This window comes from Acipenser ruthenus, chromosome 3, assembly GCF_902713425.1.
Source record: "Acipenser ruthenus chromosome 3, fAciRut3.2 maternal haplotype, whole genome shotgun sequence".
Taxonomy (NCBI): domain Eukaryota; kingdom Metazoa; phylum Chordata; class Actinopteri; order Acipenseriformes; family Acipenseridae; genus Acipenser; species Acipenser ruthenus.
The window spans coordinates 43,863,130-43,873,544 of record NC_081191.1 but is presented as its reverse complement, the minus strand read 5'-3'; the positions used below and the strand labels follow the sequence as shown (position 1 = coordinate 43,873,544).

Here is a 10,415-nt window from a genome sequence, read left to right as displayed (position 1 = left end):
ACACATGACAACTCTGTATGATTTTTTTAATTAATTTATATGTGATTTATACAAAATAATAAATCCTACATGTTTGTATTTTTTTCATCATTTAACACAAAAATATAAACATATTCATTATATTTGAGAAATGTAAGATATACAAGAGGGAAAGTAGTTTATAAACATATGCATATACATATGTATTAAAGCACGTTTATATTATTATTTGTTTATTTAGCAGACGCCTTTATCCAAGGCGATTTACAGAGACTAGGGTTTGTGAACTATGCATCAGCTGTAGAGTCACTTACAATTACGTCTCACCTGAAAGACGGAGCACAAGGAGGTTAAGTGACTTGCTCAGGGTCACACAATGAGTCATTGGCTGAGGTGGGATTTGAACCGGGGACCTCCTGGTTACAAGCCCTTTTCTTTAACCACTGGACCACACAGCCTCTAAAAAAAACACAGCTTAATGTCTTTAAAAGGATGGTTATATTTTTGAGGTTTTCCTACTTGCATTATCTTTCAACTGAGAGCGTCAGTAGCACGGTATTGCCGCCAGAGGGACCGCGCTCCCTGTCTCTCTCCGACTGGAAGGCGGGGTGAGGGTTGGAGTTCAGGGTTCGCTGCTTGGGATTTCACGTTGCTGTCAGTGAGAGGATCACTCATGCTCTAGAAGCTAAGCGTCAGACTTAAAACACACGAAAAAATATATATAAGAAAAGCGATCTGAGGCCGAGCAAAGCGTCCGGAAACACGTAGAAGAGCAGCGTAGAGGTAAGCGCCAGATCAGACGCAGTTTTCGGTGGTTTATCACAGTTTGATGAGCGATATCCCTAGGGTCTTGTGTCAGGGCCCGGATCTGCCCCCAGACTCCCTTGTGCAGGACTGTGGTGATTTTGAGTGATCAGGGAACACTGGCTGTTGTTATTATACGATATCATGAGATGAGAGCAACTGTTCTACTCGCGGCCATTATAACACGAACCAGCGTGAGTAGAACACATTAACGGATATTAATCGAGGTGATTCCGGTGAATCAGAACTGTGGGAAACTTGCTTCTGAGTTAATGCAGATTTAATATTACAACAAACGCGCGCCTTGCTGGTTATTTTGTTTGGCTTACAGCATTCAGCAACGGGTATCATTCAATTGAATGAGAACACATTCAATGGTAGATCAGATTTTTTTTTTTTTTAAATATAAATCAGAGCTGGTTTCTGAATAAGCTCACGCTTCATGTAATTATTGGCTGCTGGTCAATTACTAGTTAATCGTCCTCTACACTTTACGTAAAGCTGTGTTTGTCAATGACAGCCTCTGCCATATGTGGACGTAAAAATATAGCTAACTTTTTAATTTAATGTAATATAGTAACAATATTACAAGTCATTCTACAAGTCATCCTTAACGGAACTTAATACCAATGTGTTACAGTACTCTCCTTGTTTAGTTTGATATCACATTGATTGTGTCTACTGTTCTAGCTGTAGCATAGCATAGCATAGTTGCCTGACAGGCCAGTCAGTTGCCAAAGTCGAAAAGCAAGTACATCATTGAAATCCCTACGCAAATTATCATAAGTTGTTCTTTTAAGATTTTGTTCTATGCAGTTTTACCTACAATACCATGTTTAGTGAGAAAACACGATTCTGACTGACCTACACAGATAGAAAACAAGCTGAGTTCTGTAGCACATGGCAGTCTGTTTTGTTAACCTGCTGGAGAATGAAAGCTCTCTCTCTCTCTCTCTCTCTCTCTCTCTCTCTCTCTCACACTCTCTCTCTCTCTCAAATGCTACATGCTTGTTATCTGCTATTGCAGTACACGTTTGGGGATTGCAACAGTGTGCTGAGTCACTACTGTTGATGTTGTGTTGAGAGGCAGACACTTTGGTTTGCTTCTCTTTGCAGTCTGATTGATGTTGATATCTGAGTTGATATACTATGAGAGGTAAGGGCTGTTTATCTTTGATTATTACAGCAGTGGTGTTTATTGTTTTACAGTAGTCTCTGGCTAAGAGAACACCCTTTGGGAAGCAAGCAAGATAATAAAGTAACAGACATAACGTTAATAAACTAACTGCCAAACTAAATTAACACAGCACATTACTTAACAAATTCAGGTTTTTTTCAAGAACTGGGAACAATTTCCAACTTTTTGTAGCAAGAGAAACAGCAGCGCGTTTTGCCCTTTGTTGACATGCCATTTGTAGCGATGAGGTGCACTCATGGAAATCAGAATACAAAACGAGTCAATGATATGACGGCGGTTCTGGAAAGATTTAATAAACCAATCAGTGTGCCTCAAGATACTCTCGCGATGACAAGTCGCTTTTGAAAAAATCGGAATGAACCATTTTAATTTAAGTTTGATGATGATGAGTTATCAGGTTACAAAACAGTACTGTATCCATTGTGAACAAATCGCTATCAGTGCCAAGAAGGTGTTCTTTTTAAAGCAAGCTCCTGTTCCTTTAGCCTGAGCATTTACAATGGGTAAAATCAGTTTCACCACAAGGGTGTTCCCTTAGGCGAAGTGTTCTCTGAGGAGGTGTTCCTATATGAGGAGACTACAGTGTTATCAAAAATGTGTTAAGTCTTGATTATTGAATTGAAAAATTAATAACAACAAATGTATAATCGGCATCAACGGTCTTTTAGAGTCAAGTGCCACATAATTACATGAATTCAGCCCCCCACACCTCTGTTGTAGGAGACAACTGTGTTGTGGCTATGTGAAAAAGCCAACACGCGAAAAGCAAACAGAACAGAGAGAGAGAGAGAGAACTACTAACTAGGCAGAAATTCGCAATTAAAACATGATTTAAAATAATTGTGATTAGCATGATCATATATACAGAATTTATTTATTTATTACTATTTTTTATAAGTCTTTGCTTGATCTGTTTTCTATGATGGAAGCAGTGCTGACTCAAACCCGGTCACGTGCGGTGTCCCCCAAGGGTCTGTTCTCGGGCCTCTTCTCTTCAACATCTACGTGCTTCCCATGGGTCACCTTATCTGCCAACATGGCCTCATGTTTCACTCCTATGCTGATGATACCCAGCTCTACCTAAAACTAGACCCTGGATGTCCCTCTGCCATGGTCAGGCGCTCAGCTTGCATCCAAGACATTGAGGCCTGGATGTCTGCTAATTTTCTTCAGCTTAACACCAACAAATCTGAACTACTTCTAGTAGGATCGAAAACTGCTGCTGCTAGGATCCTTACCAGATGTAAAAAACATGATCACATTACCCCCTGTCTTGCCCAGCTGCACTGGCTACCTCTTAAGTTCGGGATTACTTTCAAAATTCTCCTGCTTGCCTACAAGGCCTTCCTTCACGCAGGTCCAGAGTATCTCTCCAACCTGCTGACCCGTTATGTCCCTGCCCGCATGCTGACTCAGGCCTGCTTGTTATACCCAAGCAAAAGTGCACCACACTCGCAGAGCGCTCTTTTAGTTTCATGGCCCCGACTCTCTGGAACTCTCTCCCAGCTTTGGTGTGTGATGCTCCCACTGTCGCTCGCTTCAAATCAACTCTCAAGACCCACTTGTTCTCTCTTGCTTTTAATGCTCTCTTAAGTCTGGTATCTGTTATTAGCTGTTGTCTAGATTGCTATTTCAGGTTTTTCACTCTATCTTCGTTTAATTCTGTTTGACACACGCATCCACAGTGTTTAGAATTCACATCCTAGCTTTTTATTTAATGTATTATGCCTATATTTAATGTATTTGCATTACTTACTGTTGTATTAAATGTACTATGCCCTGTATTTCACTGTATTTAATGTATTATGCATTTTTCCTCACTATCTTGTAAAACGCTTTGTGATGGTGGTCCACTATGAAAGGCGCTATATAAAATATATTGATTGATTGATTAAACTTGCTTGTGAAATTCTTTGGGCACTGCATGGCAGTTGGTGTCTGTGTTGGTGCTGGGCTGAGCTCTGTCTAATTGTTTTCCACTGTGTCAATAAGTTGCTTGCTTCTGTTCTGTTATAAGGTTTTTTAGTCTTTTAAGGATTTTACAGTAGCACAAATACTACTAGCAGTACAGTACACTCTCGCTATAATGAACCTTTTGGGGTCCAAGCCTTTTGTTCGTTATATCGAGGGGTTTGTTATAGCGAAAGACAATCAAAATGAACGATAAACTGTTGGAGTAAATTAATGAGATGAGATTGTGAATAACAGTAGAATTACATGTACCTGTTCATCTCATGTATGCAGTATCCTGCCTTTGCTTTATCCAATTCGTTAAATATTTAAAATGCAGTACAAAAATCAAAAATCCTGAATTTTGAAGCATTTATTCAAAATCAATCTGACCTGTGCGTACAGCCCGGGATGTTGACAGTGTGTGTATATTGTAACAAACATCCTTAACGCTATAAGAATGAGCCTTCAGTTGAATCAGGGCCAAACTTGATATTTATTACACTAATAAATGATCAAAGACAATTGTTAACTAACAATGAACAGGTCACTGTTTAAAGGACTCTCAGGGTGGAACAATCCTGTCTCTGTTTATTCGCTTCTCTCTCTGCTTGTCACAACAACAAACACTGCCCCTGTCACTGGTCTTTAGCTTTAGTTGGTCCCGCCTCATCCCACTTCACAGCCAATCACCAGCAGGTCCTGTGGTCCATGCCTGTCACCCATAGGCTGTTGGACCGATGTGAAACACAGCCCCTCCTACTCCAAGTGTTCTTGCACTTCACAGACCTCACATGCATTACGATATTATCATTTTTTTATTTGGGATCCAGGGGCCAGGTTTGTTATAATGAAGGGCCTTATAGCGTGGGTGTACTGTATGTTGTTACTGGGAGCATTTCAGGGGTTAAATCCTCTAATCCAAAATCCTGGACATTGTTTTTGAACCAGGACGCCTTAAAATCAATGCTGTCTTTGCCTGCTCTCTGCTAGATAGATTTACTGGCTAACACACACAATATATTCAATAAAAATGCAACAGTATGTATGTGCTAACCACCTTTCTACAGAATTGGACAAATTTATCCTTTCACTGAATACACCTGCAACCAATGCAGATTAAGCAAGATAAACAAACATTACACATTTTGAAGTACATTGTGCAATAATAATAATAAGGGTCAGGCCAAACAGTCCAGGGTACTCAGGTCCCGTTACTTTGCACCCTCACAGGTCGGGAGGGAGATTTACCACCAAGAATCATTGTCTTTCTGTCAAAGTGTTGTTTATTTTTTATTTTGATGTCATTGGCCTACCTTGTAACAATGATTACCTGATTCAGCCCTCATTTGTCAATACCGTAGACTAAACAACGCTCTGGCTTTGTTTCATGTCAGCGTAAGGGGCCCTACTCATGTAGCTGCGTCCCCTTTTTACTGCTAAACTCCCTGTGATCAGTACGCCACCACTCTCTATCCAACCGCTGTGTGCAGCACAGCTGATCACAATAGAGCTGTTCAGCAGTCTTACAGATACGTCCTTTCACCAAGATGGCTGACTTCCAGTTCCTTCCTACCATCGAGTCGGCCCATCCCTGTGAAGGAGTACCACCAACCTTACTTGGCGCCCTTCCAGGTCAGGAGGTAGATTTTTACAGTTCAGATTCATTCTCTTCCGTTCACACCTGTGTATTCTCACTGCAACCCTAGCAAGCGCAAACACTTCCAGTTTGTGATCACGTTCACTTTTTATTTTGACTGTTCATGTTTTACCTTTCCCAGGAGACGTGAAGTGGTCCACTAGGTACTAGGACTGAGAGTAAAAGCATAATGCAGTATCATTCCGTGCCAAAGAGTTTACTGCTTGCTTTGCATGAGCCTGTGAATTATGTAAAGCAGTGGTTTTCAACCTTTTCATCCTAAGTACCATTTTTTCAAGCTGCGGTCATCCAGCGTACTAGTTAACAATTCTAAAATGTATATTATAAATACAGCCCAGAGTTACCTCAGACAAACTTCAACTCTATATAACACTAATATCAACATATCTTTCTGCTCACTTCACTTCTGCATTTTCTTTGTGTTTAGTTTTTAAATGTCTCTGTAGATGTGAGGGTTTCATAGAGTTATTCGACAGCACATCACCACAGATTACGCAAAGTGGCTTCTTACCTTCACTATCTGAAATTGTAAATCCATATGACAAATATTTATCATCATAACGGCAACAGCAGTTCTTTTCAGGTTTACTATCAATCTTCTTTGTAGCTGGCTCAGTGGAGGAAACTGTGGTGGCACACTCTTCACTTTCACCACAAGTTTTCCGTTTTACTGTCACAAATCGATCCATCCTTTCTAGTTACACTCTTTCTGTCTTAACAAAATTGTTTCTATAAATCTCAATCCTCTGTCGATTTAGCGCGTAATGAACGGACGTGACGACACAGGATTGTCAATTGGCTGGAAATAGGAATGAGAAAACAAGCAGTTGGTGCATTTAGCACTTTGACCAGGTAATTAAATAAGTAACTGTATTTTAAACATAAACTGTTTTTAAGCTATATAAAACTGTATTTTTATGACTAAGAATTTCAATATTCTTGTCAAAGCGCTAAAACGCACTCAAAAAGATAAGTGGCAAAGCTTTTGCTTACCAGTAAAGGTACGTGTACCACAGGTTGAAAACCACTGATGTAAAGCCTCTGATGGCCTTGTTGCTACTGTCTGGGTAATTCGAGAACATGGCAGACCACTTCCTGCAACAATCAAAGCTCAGCTCTGTTTAGAGCCTTGAGTGCTGCTCTGAATCTGAAGGCTGGTCTTGTCACAGACTGGCTGGCAGGCTGTGCGCTCCTGTGTTGGGTTTGTGATGATGGAAAGATGTATATTGCAGGAAATTACTAACCCTTCCCACCAGTGCTGCTGCCTGTATGTACTTGTTTATTTATTATATGTACACTTTTATCTAGAAACCATATGAAGCTAGCACTTTACAGCCCAGAGCTCTCCAACACTTTTTCCCATTGAGGATCCAGGACTCTCAACTAAACAAAATGCAGGTCCCAGAGGAAATTTTGGGGGTCCCAGTGAAAATGTTGAGGGTCTAAATAAAGTATTAATGTTGTGGTACACATCCTTTTTTTTTTTTTTTTTTTTTCCTAATTTATAAAATTTGACTTTTTTTTTTTTTAAACAATAACAAACACTAAAAGCCACAAAGTTTTTCTGTCTAAGAGAACGAAGAACAAAGATAATGGACTCCACAAAAGCAAAATTACATAAAGATCAAAGGACAACCAACCATTCTACTCAACCAGGCATCCCCCACCGCTCTCAATATTAAGAGACAAAATGATCCAGAACCTTAAAACATTAAAATATTTAGGAACATTTGTTGTATAATAGATCCATTTTGAATGTGACCACGCTCTTTTACTTTAATAAATATTATGTTGAAATACCAATTTACCAATACCAACCATGCATGCGTAAAAGGCCTATTTGAAACCTAACAGAAGAACATTTACAAACGAGAGGAAGCCATTTGGCCCATCTAAGCTTGTGTGGTTCCTAGTACAAAAGGATCCAAATGATTCCGCCTCAACAACATGGCTAGGTAACCCGTTCCATACCCTCACCACTCTTTGTGTGAAGACGTGTCTCCTTCCCTCTGTCCCAGGTCTATTTAGGGTTAAAGAGCAAAAAAAAGACAGCTACAGCTTTGTGACAGCTACAGCTTTTTTTTTACTACCTTGCTACGTTTTAGAGAAGTAACCTTGCTTGCTCGTCTCTTACCCTGTGGAAGAGCACTAGGGCCATGCAAGAAAAAAATGAAAACTTGAAATTTCGAGTTTACTTTCCTCACATGATAATGTGAACTCTCCGTTCAGAAAGACCTGAGAAGAGGATTCCCCAGCACCCACATTGGACTGCAAGCACTGCTTACAATTCCAAAGTCACTAGTGCTGAGCGATCCTTCAGTAAACTGTCTTTGATTAAGAGTTAGCGGCGGTCAGCAATGTCACAGGAGAGATTGTCTGAATCTGCTGTACTGTCGATTGAAAATAGACTTTTTTGATGCAATTGAAAAATGTGCATTATTATTTTACATTATTTACAAAGAAGAAATGTATTATTATTATTATTATTATTATTATTATTATTATTATTATTATTATTATTATTAATTTCAGTTTATAAAAAAAAGAAATCAAGTTAGGTACCTATACCAGTGCTCAATGTGGAATAACTGGGGACTTTTTGCATTACCGCATTCATGAATATATGCTGTTTTCACTTATGAGTTGTCTTGAATGCATTTGTGCTATGGGCTGTTTTGAGATGGTAAGTTTTCTTTTTCTTCTTTTTTTTTGGGGGGGGGGGGGCGTTCTCTATTTTACAGTCTTGCAGCAAGCAGAGGCGTCGGAGCCGGGGGGGGCCAAAAGGGCCATGCCCCCTCACTTTTTGACAAAAGAAACATGTGCATGCTCGCTCGCACTGCACCACTGTCAAAGTTTTGTATGTACATTAGGCTACTGTCGCTTTAAGGAATTATCCCTCTGGGCCGGGCCCCGCCCCACACAAATGTACAAAGTGGGTTAATATTTCTTATTGGGCAGCGTTGTTGTGTAAGTAAATTCAATATGGTTCAGTAGCAGAGCAGAGAGCCTGTTAACAATAAACGTTTTGGGAAGCTACACGTCTGTACCCATTGCATGTATTTCTGAAATATACTTGTGTGTGTATTATAAGTAGGGCTGTATTTTTTCCCATTAAAAAATAGCTTCTTTCACAATATTTGATGGTCTAAAAATAGGTATTTTGAAATATCTGGAGATTAAACATAATGTTTATTAAAGCAGAACAAAATAGCGTTGTCCATTCAACATGTTATGCAACAGAAGTGCCTACATATTTAAATGCTTACCTGAAAAACAGTACATTGTAGAATGAATAAAGTAATAAAAACCCTGGTTCCCTGAAGTAGAAATGTAACCATTACCTAATGGGTTTTTAACCTAAAGACCTTGATAACCTGAATACGATATATCAAAGCTGCACGCCAGAGCCTGTGACGCAGTCGTGCCCGCCCCCGAGGGCATTAGTGGACTGCAGACACAGACATCGTCATCATTTTGCCTTCAAGACTGCTGCAATCATAGACGCAGCGACCTTTACAGTATAACTGCCATGGGATAGGTGGTGGGGTCAAAACACTTAGACAGGCACCACGTTTGAAAAACGCCCCTCTTGTACCCATACTGGGAACGCGTGGACGCTGCTTTGGCATTCTGCAAGGTGTCAATGACCCTATTAGATAACCCCAGCCGGCTCAAATGGTGCCGTTCAGCGGCCAGAACCAGAGCCGCAGGCTCGGCGGGTCGGGATGCCATAAGGTCCCTCATGCCTGACTGAGCAAGTTGCGGTGTTTTGGCAAGCTCCACAGCTGGCCACTCAGGAGCTGTATCACAGCTGAAAACCTCAATTTCCTGGGCCAGTAAGGGGCTATCAATAGCACCCTGGCCCGGTCCTGCCAGATCTTTTCCAGGCAGAGCTGGAGCATGGCGAGCGGTGGAAAGGCATACAGCAGCTGCCTCGGACATTGGTGCTCCAAGGCATCTATTGCCAGCGGGTCCCCGGCACCTGTTATGGAAAACAAGAGGGGACAGTGGGACGATTCGTGAACCGTTGCCAAATGAGGCTTACCACCTCTGGGTGAAGCTTCCATTCTGAGGCACTGGGGACTCCCCTTGAGAAACCATCCAGTTTGTCACCCCGGGCAGATGTACTGATCGCAGTGAGAGGAGGTGATCGTGCGCTCAGAGCAACAGCTGGCGGGCTACCCGATGGAGACTGGGTGACCTGAGGCTGCTCTGGTGGTTTATATAAGCCACCACGGTAGTGTTGTCCATCCGGACAAGCACGTGTCTCCCATGAACCTCCTGTAAAAAATTCTGCAAGGCTAGAAACACTGCCTGCAGCTCCAAACTATTTATGAATGCCACACTCCCCTGCCATTCCACGCAGCACCCCAGCCGAGGCTGGACGCGTCCGTAGTGATGACCTCCCTTCTGGTGACGCTGACCAGTGCTACGCCGAAGCGCTGGTGAGCAGGCTGTGTCCACCAGTATAGCGCCTGCAGACAGTGCCGAGACACTGTCAGGCAGGCAGCCTCTGTTCAGTGTTGGCTGAAAAACCCTGCTGTTGAACCAGGCTTGGAAAGGGCGCATATGCAGAAGACCCAAAGGAAGGATCTGGGAAGCTGTTGTCATCAAGCCCAGAAGCCTGTGGAACGTCACTACTGTGAGCTTTCTGTTGAGCTGAAAAAGCTTCAGACAACTGGCTATTCTTTGCCCTCTGTTGTCTGACAGAGAGGACAGCATGGACATTGAGTCCAGCGCACTCCCAAATAGGAGGCCGTCTGCGAGGGTGTGAGCTGGATCTTTGCACAATTCATCGACAGGCCCAACTAATGAAAGTGGTCC

At 41.7% G+C, this 10,415-nt stretch overlaps 1 protein-coding gene across 1 annotated transcript in view; it reads left to right on the top strand.

The window, feature by feature from the left end:
- The first annotated feature begins 477 nt into the window (after positions 1–477).
- Positions 478–10,415, top strand: part of LOC117394776 (sterol regulatory element-binding protein cleavage-activating protein-like) — a 73,768-nt gene continuing 63,830 nt past the window's right edge. Inside the window, exon 1 of the mRNA XM_059012976.1 lies at positions 478–762. The gene's annotated coding sequence lies outside the window, so the exon portion shown is untranslated. The remainder of the gene's footprint in view (positions 763–10,415) is intronic.